The following is a 20,222-nucleotide window of genomic DNA, read 5'->3' as shown; positions in this document are numbered from 1 at the left end:
GACGTTTGTACTTTCTCAGGCCTAACAATCATAGATGGCCAGCATCTGTTTAAAAAACAAAAACCAAAACAAAACAAAAGAAAACAAAAGGAAAAACAAAGAAAACTTGTAACTGCTTACCTGACAATCCAGTTGTGAAGTTATGTTTAATGTATCTTATTAATTCTTTGTGAATTTCATATATGCATAGAATGTACTTTGATTCATCTCCCACTCTCCCTAACTCCTCCTAGATCTAACCCCACTCCCCATCCCCTCCCAACTTTATGTTGTCTTTTTATAAAATAACTCAATGAGTCCATTTGTGTTGCCCATACACACATGACTGTGGGGCCGTCCACTGGAGCATGGTTGGCCTTCCAAGGGACACGTCCTTAAAGAAAATAGATGTTTCTCCAGAAGCCAACAGCTGTCAATAATTAAGGTGGCTCTTGAGCGCCCCCTATTGTGGAATGCTGATTGTCTTGATCTTGGGCAGGTCTTGTGCTGAAATTATTTAATCACAGAAGTATTTCTTTTTAATAGCTATCAGTACCCTCCAGGACTGTTACTAACGAACACTCTTTGGGAAGCGTGGGTTTGATGGATGGATGGAGGTCATAGGAAGGGAATCCACCTGGGCGAGGCCCTTGCAGCATCTATATTTTGTATGGTAGGCATGCTGAAAACTCAGTTAGTAGGGAGCCTGGGAGACATCTAATAGCTCAGTTGGTGATCATGAGGGCATGGATTTGATGCTCAGAATCCACTGGGAAAGCCAGGAGTGTGGTATATGATCATAACCCCAGCACTTGGCAGACAGACACAGAGGGATTTCTGGGTCTTGCTGGCAAGCCATCCTAGCCTAGCCAGCAGCAAGTCACAGTAAGAGACCCTACCTCAAACACCAACAACAACCCCCCCAAAAAAAACCAAACCAAACAAACAAATAAAAACCAAAGCAAGTGGCTGCTGAGGACTAATACTTCTGACCTGTGGTCTCCACATGTACAGATATACACATACACCTGCACATACATGAACATACAGAGAAAGCACAACTGTAACACATGTACTCCGCTCCCCTGATTTGGTGTAACATTCACTTAATGACTGGTTGATTTTGTATGTTAGGTGTAAAAGCACACAAGCAAATGTATCCCAACACACACACACACACACACACACACACACACGAACACACACACACGCACACACACATACACACATGCGCGCACACACACATGCACACATTTAACAGAACAATGTATGAGATGAAAGCTTGACCTTTATTATATACACAAGTGGCTGTGTTACATAACATGCAGTATTGCATGATTCTGAGGTTGTTAGCTGTACTGGACTCCAGAGACCAGTTTCACATTCCAGACACTGATGGTGAAAATGAAATGGACCAAAGTGTTGATGACGCCCTGTGCAATGCATACATCCAGTTCTGAGGACCGAGTCTTTGACAGAATGCATGGGATTTTCTTGGTGGATTTTCCACAATTGGAACAATGAATTTGCCTTCTCATGCAGCCTGCCATCTGTTTAAGGCCTAAGAGACAAATCTTTCTTTACAAAAAAAAATAAGAAGAGAAAAAAAGAAAGAAAAGAAAAGCTAGGCTGAGCAATCATACCAAGTAAGGAAAACACAATAGGCAGAGTCCTTTGCAGGGACTCAGATGAATGAGTCCTTCTGAATGCTGTCAAACTGCAGTGAATTCTGGGACTACTGCAGACCTCACCAGCCCCATTCTAGAGCCAAATGTGCTGGGATCTAAACTTTAAAACAAATTTACAAACTTTTATTTGCCAGCTACCAAATCAAAGCTGACTTTCCAGTTTGTTTTACCTCTGCCCACTCCTGGATGATACGAAACTGAAACTTGTCACGGAACGTTATTCTCCCTTCACATTAAGTCACCCAGTATTTTAAAACATGTCAGAGTTTTCAGGAAGTACCTAAATTACCTTAATACCTAATGCTTAAATACCTAAATTGGTATTTAATTGGTGAATCATGATATATGTTTATATCATCCCGTGGATGTAGGCAATCTGGAACTGAGGTTTCATTGGATACTCACTGAAAACTGAAAAATAGAGTTGTGCTCTAAAACGGATAGACCACAGGGACCACTGGACCTAGATACTACAGTGAGAGAAGTCCGTGGAGAGGAAGCCCAGTTCATGATAGCAACCCTTGAGGGATACGTGGGGATTAATTAAGACACCCTAACTGGCTGAGCATCAGGCTTCCTGAAAAGACCATTTTCCACCTGGTAAGAGCAAATCTAAGATCAGAAGAGCAACTGCTTCTCCTGGCAGCTAGCGGTCCAGTCCATAGCAAAGTGACCCTTGGGTGGGGAGCAGTAAAGAGGCAGCTTGTCATGCAGTATCTCTGCCAGAAGGACAAAGTGTGATGAGGGCATCACGTGAGAGTCGGCTGCAAGGGTTCCAGATTGGGAAACTGAAGGCGAGACCCAGAGAGACTCTTTCTGGAACAATGTAAGAGAAGAATCTTGGAAACATCTCAGGAGTAACTGGGGGAATTCTTAGGGTTGCTAAGTTCTTAGTAATTTAGCCACTACATAGAAATGTGGAGCTCACGAAAGTGGCACAGGCTAACTTGGGACTGACATGAGTTCGGTGTTCTACCCCAAGCTGATAGGGCCCTTTAAAATGTAAATGCTATGCAATAAATTGTCAGATATATCAGTCACACTGTCCATATTCTGTTTTATCTACCATCCCTCATTTTCTGGAAAAGATCCCATCTTCTGAGGGAGAAGGTGTGACCAGTGACAATATGGTACCCTGAGATCACTGGGAGTAGTAGACATATAAACACGTACTTAAGAGCAAGCAGATAAGAGTGTGTCTCCAGACATGCACAAGTCTGATTCCAATAGTCCGAACACTGCTGGAAGCGAAAGGAAGCTGCTCCTGTAACGCTCTACAAATATTTCGAAATCAATCCAAGAGGCCCTAAATGAGGCAATTGCAAGCACATATGTCTAATAGCAGGAACTTTGACATCAAACTCTGGCAGAACCACACACTTGCACAAAGGCTACGCTAACCTTGCCCAGAAAACACTGCTGTACGAATGGCCGCCCAGCAATGGCCTGCTTACCCTTGGCCTGATGCCACCATTGTTATCCATCCTCCTTACCAAGGGCAATTGTTTCAAAACAACTTATGTAATTCTTCCCGTTTTGCCTTAAAAACACTCGTCTCTCTTTGGATCCCTAACTATGCACATTGTTTAATATGGTGCACAGCCCCCTGAAACGATCACTTCCCAGTAAATTCATTGTTAGTGGTGAATCTCTCTTCATGTGTTATTTTAGGTGGACAATAGCAACCAAAGCATGTATTTTATAATGGGGCACTTCAAATGCTTCCTGCGTATTTAACGTTAGAAAACTGCAGTGTATGAATTTAGGTACCCTGGTAGGGTTGTCCTCACCCTTTAGCTGTACAGACTGAAATATTTATGAGCGAAATACTTAGGATTCTGATACCTGAGTCTACATGGTAAGAATAATTCAAGGGAATGAGGGCAGCTGTGTTCGTCCGCTTCCTATCACTGTGATAATGCATGAGGTTTTCAACTTACAACAAGGAAAGGTCCACACTGGCTCGCAGGCTTTGAGGGTCTATTCACTGTTTCTGGGTTTCCAGTGAGAATTTGAATGACAGTGGCGGGGCTCATTTTATCCCACTAAGTCCCACTTTTTAAAGATTTCACCACCTCCTAATTGTATCACCTCAGGGATTAAATATGTAAGACACCAGGTCTTTTGGAGGGCATTCTAGAGTGTGTAAAATAAAGCAATGATTCTGTAAGAACGGCCACACGAGTTTGATAATACTATTTTCTCTACATCTGTGAGTGTTAATTTTTTCACAATTATGAACAGGACCAGAAGTATAAATCATTGGTGTTTTTCCTCTTGGAGCCAGAGCAAAAAGGCTGTCCCCCCCCCCCCCCCACACACACACACACATTGCTCTGCTCAGAATGGCCAAGAGCCGTTCTGTACAGAAAGTAGTTTCCCCACTAGAGCAGAGCAGTCTACTGTGGATGGGAGAGAGTCCTATAGGCCAAAGGAGAGGCAGTGGGTGGAAAATGAAGGACAAGGTGATGACTGAAACCCACAGCAGTGTGGCAGAACATTGTCATGTACCAATGGAAAGCTGTTGATCACATATAGATGTCCATTTTTAATAAAGAAATATATACGATCATAAGAATAATGTATTGCATTTAATATATTTCACAGTATTAATACTGCATTTAAATATGTCTTCTCTCTGGACTTCACTTTAAAACATGGCAAAAAGTATATAATTTTCCTCCTCAGTCCATTAGCCTGTCACATTTACTGAACAACTCACAATTTGCCCAACTGTGTGGTGAGTCATGCTGATCAAATCCCACATACTAAGGTCTGCTCAGCCTATTCTAGTCTTTTGAGTTTGCATATTTTATCACATGTGTCACACTGTGCAAATGATGTTGGCATTGAATGTGAAACAAAAATCTGAGAGTTCAAATTCCCTCTTATAAAAATTATTCCCATTTTTTTGCATTTCAAATTCCTCCCTACTACTTTGTAATTTTAGATAAAAGTTAAAATAATCTTGCCAACTTTCTTACCAAGTGAATTTTAAATTATAGTTTTATTACATTCATATATTCTTTGGTTGAGTTTTTAAGAACCTCAAATATGTGAATGGGTTTTCTGAAAATTACAGTTTATATATGATTAAAAAAAAAAAAAAGCCTTGATCAGAGAATATAAAATGCATAGTACATTCGGTTTTCTTTTAAGAAGCTAAGAGAAAAAAAATAAGCTAAGATACTTCTTTTTAAAACTCTGAGTTCTTCATTTAATGTTTCTGCTAGATTGTGTATATGTGTGTGTGTGTGTGTGTGTGTGTGTGTGTGTGTGTGTGTGTGTGGATCTACACAAGGGTACATCTATATTCTGTGCAGTGCAGATCCTGTTCAAATAAATCTGAACATGTTCCTGTCTTTGAATACTCGTTATTACTAGTGTATGTTTGAGTTTCTGATTAATTTTTATCAAAGCCACATGCTGTATTTTTCCCTCTTCGATCCTTGCTGAATGTCACAGAAGGTAGTCCCCACGTTTGGAAGTTGGGCGCCCCCTGCTGGTTGGTTTAGTACATTTGTCCCACTCTCAGAGCCCTTTAAAATGCAATTCTGTCCTACAGCATCTTGAGCGAGAGACAAAGAGTTGTTGCTCACTGATGTGGTAGAGCGCCCATGTGCACAGAATTTATTGGCTTGATGCTTATGACATTATATAGCAAAAGTCTGGCGGAGGTGTGTGCACCTTTGATCCAAGCACTCAGGAGACAGGTGAACCTCTGTGAGTTCAAAGCCAGCCTGGTCTACAGAGTGAGTGCCAGGACCGCCAGGGCTACACAGAAAAGCCCCGCCTCAGAAAACAATAATAAGAAAAAGAATAATAATTTAAAACATAAAATTTAAAAATTAAAAAGCTGTATAACAAATTACAAAGTACATAAAGCAGCAATGAGGAGGGGATCGCTATTGTTGGAAGCATTGTGGATTTATATCTACAAAACACTCCCAAACCTGAGGCTGCGGGAACACTGTGGTGAAGGTGGTGGAATAACTGTAAGGCCAGAGGTTCCGGAAGTGTGCTGTGAGACTGCGTCTTCTAGTGACGTCAGAAGCTCCACTCATAAAGTCTCGCCAACGCAACTTCCGTGAGCTGAAAGAGGACCAGAACTGAAGAGCCGTAGTAGATGGGGAAACTCCATGAGGCCGCTATACAGGGAACCACAGGCAACTTAGGAACGCTGAGGGTGGGAGAAATAGTCATCACTAGGAAGAGCAAAGCAATTAGTTACTTGATACCAAATGGTCAGCCCTGAAAACACACATACCAGTAAACGTTCTACAGACCAAGGTTACATTTAGGAATATACATATGTGCACATGTGGAGATAATTAATGAAAAAATAAGACATGAATTTGAAGGAGATCAAGGAGGGAGGGTTTGGAGGGAGGAAAGGGAAGGGAGGAATGATGTAACTGTAATACAAAAAGAAAAAGAGAGAGGGAGAAGAAAGACAGAACAGAAAAAAAAAATGGTTCAAAGGAAGAAAAATCAAAAACAAAAACAGAACCAGAAAACTTCTCCCAAGAACGGCAGATCTGAGGAGCATACACAGGCCCAGTGTCAGCTCTAGCCCAGAGAAGCCTCTAGATTCTGCCAAAAGGTACAAGTGTGTCCAGCATATTTTCAATATTTCTATTAAATAGACACCATACTTTTTTTTAGAACAGGACTTTTTACATTAACATACACACACACACACACACACACACACACACACACACATTTTCAAAACCTTTACGAGAAAGGTTTCAGAAAATATAGAGGAGACCTCCTCGGGGGGTGAAGAAATCAAACATTTGGGGGTTTGTGTGTGTTCTTTGAGTTCCTTGGAAGCAAACTTCGTAGGTTTCAAAGGACGTTTGACAGTGTTTTGCTTCAGGACATTGGCTCGCTATTTTTGTGGTTATTTTACTTGGAAAAAGTTTGTTTAGAAGCAGGCTAGAAAACTTTAAATAAAGTTTCTAAAAAGACTCTCTGTTACTCTCTTGCGCTCTCTCCCTCACTCTCCCTCCCTTCCTGGAATGTGATGCAAGAGTTTTATACAGAAACCGTTATGGTTGCTTCAGTAATTTGCCCACTTTGTTGTTGCTGCTTTGCTTGTTTTTAAAATTGGAAACTAAGGTTGAAACTTTAAACTCATTTTTTTGTTTTGTTTTGTTTTTTTTTTTAACCTTGTCTAAGTTTTAAAAGAATATTTTTCTTTATTTTTACATTTTCCTCGTATAAGGACCTCCTGGTGTTTTTGCCTTTGGATGTTATTTTATTGAACATTAGAATCTGAGAAGAAGCTGAATTCACTATCATATCCTGGAAATCATTCTGTAAAGACCCGTAGACTATTCAGCCAAGCATCAGGCTGCATGGACCTGCAATTGTTGCTTTATTTTAAAGGAAAGGCTTCCAGTGGCATGTTGGCTATTCATGTTGGGTGGTGTTCCAGGGGGTATGTTGTGGTTAAACCATTCATTGTTTCTATCCCAAATGTATTACTGAACTCCTATTATGTGGCAGGCATTCCTTGTAGACTTCAGTCTACAGCAGTGAGCAAAGCAAACTTCCCGCTCTCACAGTGCTTGGATTCTAATGGGTGCTTGGTAGCATGCTCCACTATAGTGGGCTCAGATCTGGTAGGCGAGCAGGGGATTTGACGGCCACAGAGAACAAGAGGTGGGTTTCTCATTGAGGCTAGTGGTTTGAAGGGAGTGAACTCTGGTATTGAGCAAAGGGCTGCAAATGGGAGAGTAATGGTGGGGAAGCAATGGAGACTGGGTTTGGGGAACAACACAACTGAGTGATTTTGGTGATAATATCCCTTGGGTGAGAGGTATCCAACAGCATTTTTGGTTGTTGTGGTGGTGGTGGTGGTTTGTTTGTTTGTTTGTTTTTTTAGATAGTACATCATACTGCCGACTAGACAATCACAAAGGGAGCCCACTATAAACATGTAGAAGTACTCTAAATCCATCACCAGTGTACACATAAACACACACACACACACACACACACACACACACACACACACACACACACGTTTTTCTGGGCTTGGGAACACAGCAATGAAGAAAACTACCTCCTCCTCCTCCTCCTACTCCTCAGATTCAAGCGACTACATCTTGAATTAACACATTCTTAAAATTCAAAGCTGAGCTGGAGAAATGGCTTGTTGGTTAGGAGCACTTGTTAGGCAAACATAAAGACCAGAACTCAAAACCAAGGGTTACAGAATAAAGACTTCTTAAGTATATGTATTTGAGACATTTACAGAAATTGACTATACTATAGAACAAAGGACAAAACCTGATAAGTCTAAAAAATAACAGAAACAAGACTGGGTATGGTAGCACACACTTTTAATCCTGGCACTCTGGAGGCAGAAGCAGGTGGATCTCTGTGAGTTCAAGGCCAGTCTGGTCTACATAGCAAGTTCCAGGTCAGCCAAAGCTACATAGAGCAACCTTGTCACAGCAAACAAAACAAGATCACCAAAACAAAAACAAGAAACAAACCCAACCAATAAAACAAAACAAAACTGTATTGTCTAAATACAGGACTAAGAAGTTCAAAAAAACTAAACAATTCCCCCAAACCCTGTGCCTAGAAAACTTCAAGCATGCATCTGAGTATTCCACAGCTTAAGGAAAATTCTAATTAAGAAAACTAGGGGATGTTTATATTGATCAAAAAAGCATCATATATAAAAATGTATACAATGTAACTGGCACAGTACTTAGAAGGAAGTATTAAGCTTCGCATGCAAGGGTTACATAGGTTTAAACAAACAGGAAAGTGAGACTTTCTTTCTTCTTAGAGACCTAAGTGAATTAGTAGGTTCTCTTTTTTCAAAAAAACATTTTATTATGAAAATGTTCAAATTTACAGGAAAAAAAAATATGACTGTATTAGAAGCTTCCGTTCACCCCACCAGCTTTAGCAGTTAGCCATTCTGATCTTCTTTCATTCACATGCCCTACGCCATCCATCCACGCCTTATGCAATTAGAATATTTTCATGTAAATTACATGCATGCTATTTCATTAACAAATACAGCATTATACAAGCACAACACGTTCTTTTAGAGAAAAAGGAACAATATGATAACTATAGTTCCCAATCTTTGAATGGGATTTCTTAACATTATCAAATATCCAACAACTCTGTCATTTGTGATCAGAACAGTTGTGATCAGAACAGGCCACCCCTTCTAGGTTCTTGGTTTTTCAAGAACAGGTTTCTCTGTGGAGCCCTGGCTGTCCTAGAACTCACTCTGTGCTCACTCGGAGTGCTGGGATTAAAGGTGTGTGCCACTACTGCTGGGCTAAAATCATAAACTTTTTTTTTTTTAAAAACTGAAATGAATGGAACTAGAGACTTGACCTAAGAACACAAGTATTATACTAAGGCATGAACACAGATCAATTCAGGAAAATTCCCATCAACATCAGATCAGGATTGTTTTTGTTTGGTTTGTAGACTTCAAACAACTCAAAGTTCATTTGAATGCTCAAAGGGCTCCTAGGAAGTAAGATTCTGAAGAATAATAAAAATAGGACATTCACACAAACAAAGATCTGATGTAGCCATGAAATTTTACTTTGTTAAAATAACGTGAGATTGTCCTGGAGAAACCCATGTAGACTAATGAAACAGAAAAAAAAAAAAACAAAACAAAACACATCAGAGACACAGAAATATAACATTTTCTCTGTGAACATGTGTGATGACATGGACAATGTTATAGAAATCAACGGGGAAATCACGCAGTGATAAGCAAATGGTGCTAGGCCTAAAGAGAAAGAGAAGTTAGGGTCCTACATCATCTTACTTACAAAATCTTCAAGAGGACAGGATGTAGCTCAGGGGTAGCACACTTGCTCAGGCTGTGCAGAGGCCTGGGTTGGAGCGGCAGCACTGCAGTCAGGGGAAAAAAAAAACCCTCAAACTGTAGCCAAAATCGCTGTTCCTCTCTTTGAGTTATCCTGTCAGATACTTTGTGGCCATAGCAAAAGGTATAATTAAGGCCATGTGCCACACAGTTTACTGGTTTGTTTTTGTTTATTGTTTGTAACACAACCCTTCTGAAATATGAATTGCATAAAAATTTGTTTGAGTCGTTGTTTTATTCCTGCCACCCAGATAGATATCAGGTTCAAGGATACGCTCAACCAAGAGTTGGTGGTGGAGATGATTTTGAATTTGAATTCAGGAACAGTTTTGATTACATAAGATCGACTAACTCACCATGTAAATAAAGTCAAATGAGCAAGAACGGGGGTGTATGGTTGGAGTTCACAAAGGAACAAATTCAAATGGCTGGTACACATGTGGTATCTACCCATAGCAATTATTTCTAGAAACGGAAGTAATACATTTCCCCCACAGCGAGGGAGAAGCTAATGAGAAGCTCTGGTGACTCTGGTGGCTCCTCCTACTTGTCAGAATCTAAAGTTGGGGCTCTGGCCCCATGCCTGTGGAGGTCATCTTGATTTCTTTCATTGAAGTAGGGAGACCAGCCCACTGTGGGTGGAACCATTCCCTTCCTAGGATCCTGTCATTTTTCTGCTTCCTGATTGTGCCTCCAGTGGGACCAGCTGCTTCAAGGTACCACCTTGACCACCCCCCCCCCCAACACCACCACCACCACCATGACAGACTGCACTGTGGCTCCGTGAGCCAGAATGTATCCTTCACTCTTACGTTGCTTTCATCAGGGGACTTTTATCTCTGCAACAGGAAAGGAAACTAAGATATAGATGCTGCAATGGGACCCACAACGGCGATAAGAAGAGCTTGTCACTATCTGTAAGACCAAAGATGACATAGAATCTCATGAGTTCCACTCCCAAGAGAACGTATATTTCAGTGGCATGGTGCTCAGATAGCCGGTCTGCCCCCCCCTCCACCAGGGTACAGTAGGCAATCTTTGGGTCACCACACTGTGGGGTTGTGCTCCGATGCACCAGGACCAAGGGCAGAGCACAATGGCCCACAGAAAAGGCTCATCCCACCCACGAAAGGAGGGTGGTGAGGCTGTAGAAACAGGATCAGGATGCAGGGAACAGATAGAAACTGACATAAACTTGTAAGGATGTATGTGCAATATTTGAATAAATAAGAAACATTTGCCAGCAGAATAAATTTAAATAAGACTGAGTAGAGAAAGGTTATTTAGTAGATGTGTTTAACTGTAATTTCTTGTAAAGTCGTAAATGGAAACAGTGGTCTTAGCAACCTGCGTCAGCCCTTGGCCCACAACCCCACCATTCTATCCTGAGTCTTGTCCTTCTTAACCGGCCTCTTCTTCATCTTATGAACCTTATGGGGACAGGGCTATATTTTGCATGATTTACCATTTGAGGCAGGGTCCTCAAACTCAAACACATGACAGAGGATGATGACATTGATTTCTGGATCTTCCTGCTGGCACCTCCTAAGTGCTGGAATTATGGGTATGCACCCGGCTATGTTTTCCTTCTTGGAAAATACAACTGTAGCAGTAGAGAGAGGCATGGATGTCTTTCCATTTCTTCCCTCCCAGAGGTGACGGCCCTCCTGGGGTTGTAGTGTATCATCTCCACCTATTTTTCTTCTGTGCTTTCATCAGGCATACATGTAATGTAGCATAGCTTTTCTTCCTGCTCTTTTAACTACAGATTCATTTATAACAATTTTATGACGCTAAACTAATAATTACTCAATTATAAGAAACTGGTTGCAACTTTCCAGGCTCTGAAGGTCCCAAAGCCCCTCCCTCGTCCTCTCTATCACCTTCTAACTCCCTATTTCAGTGTTAGTGGCTCTTTTTATTTAGCACCACGTGAGCTAACAAGTAAACAAGTCATGTTACATTTGGCGATGTCGTGCTTGGTGATTGCAGCTGTAGGTCAAGGAGCCACCTTCTCACAGTGCAGATGGCTTAAAGAGATGGCTGGAAAGAGGCCATCTTGGCCCCAGAGATGTGTGCGCCGAGGCCTCCCAGCAGCAGGAGGGCCTGGAGCCCCGTGACACGATGGCTTCCTGAGTTACTTAGTGTAGAATGAGATCCTTTTGTTTGTGGGTTGTCTTGAGTAGATTCCAAGCTAAGACCCAGCTGGATTAATAGTTTCACCTTGGTTCAGACACAGTATTTTCAAGAAAACAGTCTTAATACAGATCAGATAATTAAGCCTCCAGAGAAAGGTCTGCATTTTGAAAAATGACAGTTTGATCTGAAACTGCCTCTCTGTTTCAAGAGTCAAGTCCTTCATTAAAAGGAGGCAAAAGAGGGGAGTTAGGATCTGGATGGCTAGATGCTAAGAACTCACGTGGCTTTTGACCCTCAACAGGATGCATAAATAAAGAGCCAGAGCTGCCTATGATGGTACCAGCCTGTGATAACAGCTATACTGGAGGTTGGAGTGGAAGGACTGCAGGTTCAAGGCCAGCCTGGACAACCAAGCAAGAGCTCATTTCAAATTTTTAATAGCGTAAGTAAGTCTGGGAGTATGGATTCGTGGAAGGGGGCTTGTATAACATTTATGAAGTCCAGAGTTTAATTCAGAGTGCCTCACTTTTCCATTGTTTCATTATGTCCTGAGGCATAAACCAAAGACCTAGTCATCAGCCTTGTTTTATAAAATTCACCCCACATCAGTGAGAAATCAACATGAGGATTAAATACCAACGTGCATTAGAACGAATCAAAAGGCTAGAGAGAGGGTGCGCAGTGATTAAGAGCACCTGTTCCTGCAGAGGACGCAGGTTTGATTCCCAGCACCCACACGGCGGTTCATTACAGCCCATAACTCCAGTTCCAGGAGGCACATGATCCACAGACATCCGTTTGAGCAAAACACTCAAACATGATCAAGTACACAATAAAGATTTTTTTTTTTTTTTTTAAACAGAGAAAGAACAAGGAGTCCACTTGGGTCTATAAGAGGTATTCTAGGACATCTACGTTTGCCATCTGCTTCTGCATAAACGCGGTGACAACACTGAAGGCTGGCTCACTAGCACACCGCTGCGGTGTTTGAATGAGCACTTGGTCCTAAGCCTGGTGTGAAGTGCTTTTTAATGTAAGCCAAGTGCTTCCAAGCGCTTCAGCTTTCTACGGGTCTGTCTCCTTTAATATTGAGCTAAAGCGCCATGAGCCACCATTCCGCATAAGGCTCAAACACCTATCACAATATTGTGGGGGCCCTTCAGAGGGTGTGCGCATGATGGGTGAGGGCGGGTGGCAAGATGCTGACTCCTGGCTCCTCTTCTAGTTTTCTTCTCACTGACTGGATTAGCCACTAGCTCCTCTTTTCCCTGCTGTCTTTGTGCCAGTCTGGGATTCCTTTTTTTTTTTTTTTTTTTTTTTTTTCTCGTCTGTTCACCGCCATAAATTTCATCACAGTCATCTTGGCAACAACCTTTTCTGGGCATGAGGAGGAAAAGATAAGTACACAGAGAACCAAAGACTAGCTCAAATATCCTACACCTAACACTTCTCTTCTTTTACGAGAACTTTCCCATCCAGTTCGCCTTTTCTCCAAACTGCTTTGAACTTACATCTCGTACTGTGCAAAAGCAGAAGTTATCTAGACTTAAAATTTTTTACAAACATAGAAAGTGCCCTGACTTACTGGGAAGCTAAAGTAGTGGCCTTGCCCATTATACATGGGGGAAGAAAAAAAAAAATAAATAAAGACTAAGACAGTGTTTTCCAGCCCATGCAGCAGTTCTTACCTCAAGTATTCTTTGATCCACTAGAGTGGAAACAATCTGTCCACAAAACAGCCTTATCTTGGTGCGTTGGTGCGTATCTACAATCCCAGCCCCGGGAAGACTGAGGCAGGTGGTCCCTGAGTTCAAGACCAGCCTAGGCTAGATAACATTGTGGTAAGACTCTGATTCCAAAGCACAAACAAACAGTTGAAAGTAACAATAACGGGAAGACGTTTGTGTTCTCCACCAAGCCTTGGCAACTCAGGGCACACCTCAAACAAGTGGCCACGTGGCCACGATCTTCATTTTTGTAGATGGAGCAACTAACTGGAGCTTCTGGAGACTGATACAGAAGCTTACCCAGCTGGCAAGTGGCGACACTACACCGCAGTCTGTATACACAGTGTCTGCAGCTTCCCCTGCCCGGAAAGTCTAAGTTAGCAGAGCAAGAGCCCAGGTTTCATCGCCAGCACTGCCAAAATGAAAGATAAAGCCATATCCACTCTGTACGCCGGCCACGCAACTCTGACAGAAAAACCAACGCTGTAGCTACTGAAGAAAGTGATAGCGAAAGATTTCCTCGGGACGGCAGTGTGATGGGAATTTGATTTGAGAGCTAGTCCAGGTGTAAGGCGATGAGGACTTAGACTCAGAGCTTGTGTTTAAGGAACATTGGTTATTTGATCGGGGGAAGGGAGGAGAGGGGACGGGGGAGGGGGGGTAAAGAGAGAATACGAAGTAGCACCACGTTTTCTAGTTTGAGTGGCAGGTGTCACTTATTCATTGAACGGATAGTGAATGCTATGTTAGGCATTGTGTCAAGCACTGGGGTAAAAACCAGGAAGGCGAAAGGCAGGAATGAGAAGGAAGAGGAGGCATCTCCCAGGCGAGATCTGGGGTGCACTGTCCTCAGGCAGCTGCAAATACCACGCCCATTGGCCTAGGGAACACCAGGGGGCAGCACGTGCTCAGCAACCGGTGCCCGCTATTGTCTAAGTCTTAACACTTTGCAAGGACGACACGAAACTGTCATTTTCTTTGGTAAGCACTTTAAACATTTTTAGAGATAATCTTAGCTAACTCAATAACTTATTTAAACATAAACTTTCTCGTCTGGTGGGGGCTTTAAGCCGTGGGGTATGTGTATGAATACCGCTCGCCTCTTACATAATAGAGATCGCCGAAAACCTTGAGAAAGACGCAAGGGATTACAGCCATGCTCCTCCCGATGGAAAGATATTCCTAAATGAACAAATATTCCTAGTCACTTGTACACTACTATGTTTTCACTTTCTAGACTAGTGGGTGCTCTTGTGGCCATTAATTAAAAAATAAAGTCCCCTGGGAATCTTGAGGTTTGATATGGCTACACTTAATTAACAGCTTTGCGCTCCTTTGAGTTTCCAGTGCACCTGGTTCTGTACTTACCATAACCCCTTTCCATCCTACCAGACAACCCATGCACTTAGTAACCTCTTCCTCTCGGGCCGGTCCATCTTTTTCTTTTAATGAGTCCCCTGCCTTCCAAGTTCTCACACATCTGCAGTAACCCAGTTCTGTCGCTAGGATGCCGGCAGGCGTGAGAGATCAACAATGACTCAGCCCAGTGGAGGAAAGACTTAGGGAAGACCCCCATAGGACAGAAAAGGCATCCTCATCCCTCGGAAGTACTTCCAAAAGATGCCATTGGCAGTTAACGCCAAGCACACATTGTGGACCAGGTAGTTTGTAATGCTATGGTTTGCATTTTTGCTGTATGGAGTTCATCTTAATTGTTTGATTAACGCCAAAATGTGTAATACTGCTCTACTAGCCCCTTGTTTCGTTTATGCAATTTCAAATTGTTGAAAGTCTTCAGTTACTGATCCGTAGCACATTCAACAAAGGGGAAAAAATAGAAGAAGCCCATGTGATAAGCAATCCATCCATCAACTCAAATGTCTGTTTCGGGGAATTAGTTAAACACAAGGCGCAAAGAAAAGTACACATTGGGAAACTGGCACAAAGGAGAGAGAATAATTGAAAAGTAATCCAGTGGAAAACATCTGGAGATGAAGAACACCATATAAAGCAACTGCCAACATTATGCAAGGCATAGTAAGCTGGAGAGACTGTCCCCCTTCAGCGACAAGGCAACTGGATGCAATGGGTTAGCCAAAAAACAGGAAAAGGAGTTGCTCTAACCATAAACTGATCTTGGCATATGGTAGGACACACTTCTACTTCCAGTACTCAGGAGTGGGGAGCAAGAGCTTTACGTTCAAGACCAGACCTTGTCTTAAGAAAAAAAAAAAATGAGATAATTGGAAAATTTTTAAACATTGAATTCATATTATACAGAGTACTAAATCAGTGTTAGTTTCCTGAACTTGATCCTTGTGCCATAACTACGTAAAAGAATCTCTTTATTCTTAGGCTGCCATGGTTTGAATATGACACTAATATGAAATAATAGTGGCATTATTTCAAAGGCTTGTGGAGCTCTTAGGGGGAGGAGCCTGGTTAGTAAAAAGCTTCTCACTAAGGACAGGCCCTGAAAGTCACACCCACTTTTGTCTCTGGTCTGCACCCTCTGCTTCCTGGCCCACACTGTGTGAGCAAGAAGACTCTGCTGTGCAACCCCACCCCTGTGGCTGCACCAGGCCTTTCTTGCTATGATAGACTGAAACACTCTTGAGACTGTGCCAGACGAAGCCTAAGTTGCTTTTGTCGGGCAATGTTGTCACAGCAACGAGACAAGTAGCGATACACATGGATAGAAATAGTTAAAAGGAAAAGGACCGATGCTGGGAAATTACAACAAAGTGAGGTAGAAAGAAATATATGCAGAGGGTGAGGAGAGGGCTCAGTGGGCTAGGGAACTTGCTTGCTGCATGTGAGTTCAAATTCCTAGCATGCACATACTAACCTATGCATGGCCACATACCCCTCTAATGCCAGTGTTGTTGGGGATAGAAGCAGATGTATTCCTGGCTGCCAGACTAGCTTCCAGTTCAGAGACTGTGTCTTGAGGAACCATAATACAGCTAGACACCAACGTCCTCATCAGGCCTCTGTATGCCTGGGCCTGTATGCATCACACATACACACATTTTTTAAAATTATGTATACAGCTGGCAAGATTGCTCATTGTGTAAAGGCACCACCATGGCTGATGGCCTGAGTTTGATTCCCAGGATCCACATGTAGAAAGAGAGTAATGAGAAGTGATTTGCACAAGTTGTCTTCTGACCTTCACACATGCACCATGGCATGCATGCGTTTGGTTTCCATCTTGTTCCTTTGGTGGGTGCATTACAGATGATGATGCTCTCTTTCGGTTTGTCCAATTACTGATGATGTCTTTCAATGACTTGACTAAGCCTGATGTCTGTCAGTCTTCTCCAACGTAGAGACACTCGTCTCATCTTTAAGTGCTCTGTGTAGAGGTACTTGGAGAATGGCATCTCCTCCCTCATCGAATTCATAATTTATTACAATCAATGCAGGTTGGCAGTTTCCTATCTTAGACAATGTATACAGACTCACTGAGGTTTCTGTTTGCTGCGATAAAACACTAACCAAAAAACAAAAACAAAAACAAAAAAACACTTGGAAGAGGACACAGTCCGCCATAAGGGAAGCCAGGGCAGGACTTTGCAGGTAGGAACTGACACAGAGACTACAGAGAAATGGTGCTTACTGGCTCGTTCTCCATGGCTGTTTTCTTATGCCTCTCGAGATCACTTGCCCAAGGGTAGCATCACGCACCTTAGGTTTGGCTCTCTCCCATCAATAATTAATCAAGAAAATGACTCACCATGGACATGCCCATAGGCCAATCTGGTGGACAAAGTTCTTCAGCTGAAGTTCCTTCTTTCTAAGTGTCTACAGATTGTCAAGTTGACAAAAAGTAACCAGCAGCTACTGAAATGCAAATTGTCGCAGGTATGACCAACAGAGAGTTCTTAAAACTAGTTCCTTTAGCAGGTCACCATACTCCATTCAGGATGTTTTTCAGTTTTGACTCCAAAAGATGTGATCCTTGTATTTTACTGTCCTCTTCACATAGCTGTGGAAGGAAACTGACTCTCTCTCTCTGAGGAGGGTGGTATTGTAAGGAACAGACCTGGGTCTGAGGTGGCTTCTCTAGTGACCACATGGACTCTCAGTGGATGGAGCTGTGAACCTAAGTAAGTGCATCTATTTATATAGCTGTGTATACAGTCAGCTCTCTAAACCTATGAGTTCTGCATCTACATTTTTATTTAAACTCAGACTAAGAGTATTTATTTAAGAAACATTCCAGTAAGTTTCCAAAAGTGAAACTTGAGCCAGCTAGTTTTGATGGCCAAATTCATAGGATCTATCCTAAGATCCTTTGGAAGAACAGATTAACTGTATTTGAAAGTTTTATGGAAACTCACCACTTTGTAAGCTAATCAAGAAGTATAATTTTTTTTTTAAAGTTTGAACAGAATTACCTTTACATGCATGGACAGTGCTTCCCTCAGAAGACACAGGTTATTGGATTAAAAATCTCATTGCCAGGTGTAGGATTATACCTCCCTATAGACTATTGGTATGGGAACTCCCAGAGGTCTCTGGGAGAATATAAGCCACTAGCTAAATGTCAAGACTATATTGTTTCATGACCCAACACATTTCAGTTCCAGGACATAGAGAAATCAGCCAGGACCTGACTTGGAAACTCCTCCCTGCTGCCTAGATTTCCCAGTGCTAGGAAGTGCTATGCCAGCCACTGGGCAGGAGGAGTCATCAGTGGACATACCCAGTGCTAGACCCAAATGCTATAAGACCTGCCATGCAAGATGGGTCCAATAGTGAAATAGTGACATCACTGCTGTGGAGGGCAACCAACTGCTTTTGTCCTGCATATGAGGCCTGTTATACGAAAGGGAATTCAAGCCTTGCACTGTAAAGCTGGTCCATATGCCGTAGCCACAGAGGTTATGGTCCCTAAAGGAAGCCTATTAGTGTTGTTTTGCCACATGTTGTCAAACTAATTTCGAAATATGTATGTTTATAAGCATGATTTGTGCCGCTCTCAGCCTTGGTCAGAGAAGCTTCTTTTTGTGGTGGGAGCAGTAGAAGCAGTTAACACAGAGACTCATAACTGGCCAAAATGCTGAGGAGAAGTGACAGTTGAGTTCTCCATCTTAAACATGAGGAGAAAGTCATGCACAGCCCTTCCTCTGCCCCAAAGCTTAGAGACCATTGCAAGAGAGGGCAGAAAGAATGTGAGAGGCAGCAGACCTTGAAGAGTTCTGGGTAACACAACTCGTGAGATTCCAGCAGCTATAGTGACCTGCCCAAGGTAGAGCCCATCAACCACTTCAACCTTGAGAAGCTACTGGCAACCAATGCTGGCTGAGAGAGGTAGAGTCATTTTTTCTTCAGGACTGTAGCTGCTAACAAGCTTCCCATGGGCTGGTAAATAACCCCCTTACACATATACATATGAGCAATCCGATTAAACTCATGGAACTAGAGCAAGAGTGAGGGTGGGTTTGGCAGCAAGAGAGAGAGATTGCAAACAGGTTTGAAAGAAGAGTTCTAGAAGGAGTGGTATGGGCATGAAAGGGGGATGGGTGGAAGTGAATATGACCAAATACATATGTGTATTAAGTTGTCAAAAAAAAATAACGTCTTTGGGAGGATGTGCATGGGTTACACTCAAATCCTACATCACTGTTTTTAAGGAATTTGTACCTTGGGATTTTGGAGTTCTACGGGTGAGAAACTTAAATGCTCCACAGATGAGGCATGACTGTCGACTGACATTATGTGCACATTCTGACATGACGACTGCAGCCAGTTAATACTAAGTTCATTTAGTTTATGTTCTTCCTTCTCTAATATTGAGAAATACATGAAATCGGTTTGCCTCCTCCAATTTCTGCACACGATGTTACCTCAGACTGCTCGGCCACCCACTCCACTCAAGGTTGCTTTCCTTTACCACACTGCAGTCCCCTCTACCTCCCCCCTTCATCACCAATACCCTACGCTCTCAAGGATCCTGGATGCCACCAAGTGGCCACAGTGCTTCACTGTCACCCTCCTTCCCCAGCCTGGGCTCTGTCTGCCTTGGGTTGCAAGCAGGACACATTAAGAATTATTGAAACCATCCCTGCCCTACACCGCATCTTCCAGAAGGCTTGCTCATTTGTCGCCGTTCCTTATCAAGATTAAGTGAAACTAACAAGGAAAGTGAATACACGTAGAGTCAAATTCTGCAGCTGAAAACACAGGATGGCACATCTCAGCTCTGATGCAGCAGGCGTGCACTATTTAGTTATCAAGATTAAAAACACCCATTAAAGCTTGATGTTGTCGGAACACAAACCAAATGGCATTCCCGCCCCCTCCCCTGAGATCTGTGCTATGAAGGCTGGGTAGAGAGCATGAGACTCAGAAACTGGAGTAACAGAAGCTGCTTGTCTTTGCTTCGCTTGGCTGTGCGATGGTTTAGGAGCTTCCTAGATAATATCAAGGAAGCAAAGAAAAGAGCCTCCAGACGGCTTCAACTCCATAGAGCCATTGGTGCTGTCTGTTCTTATTATTAATTAAGCATGCAGGTAGGTGTGTAGGATCTTCACAGTGCATGGCAGCTTCTTGTTCAGGATGTCCTAGGACCATTGGGAGCCCAGGACGGGTTCTACTGTGTGCATGATGGAAGCCACATTTACTTCTGCTCTGCTGTCTTCTAACATTCAAGAATCTGTATACACAACGTACACTGTGACTGGTGCCATAGAGAACTCCTGTCTGCCATCCATGACTGACTGTTGATTTGTAGGTTCTCCCCAGAGACACCACTGCTACAGGATATCTGATCCCATTGTGAACCCTCGAGATTGT

This window comes from Acomys russatus, chromosome 27 (genome assembly GCF_903995435.1).
Source record: "Acomys russatus chromosome 27, mAcoRus1.1, whole genome shotgun sequence".
NCBI classification, from domain to species: domain Eukaryota; kingdom Metazoa; phylum Chordata; class Mammalia; order Rodentia; family Muridae; genus Acomys; species Acomys russatus.
This window is presented reverse-complemented; position numbering follows the sequence as displayed.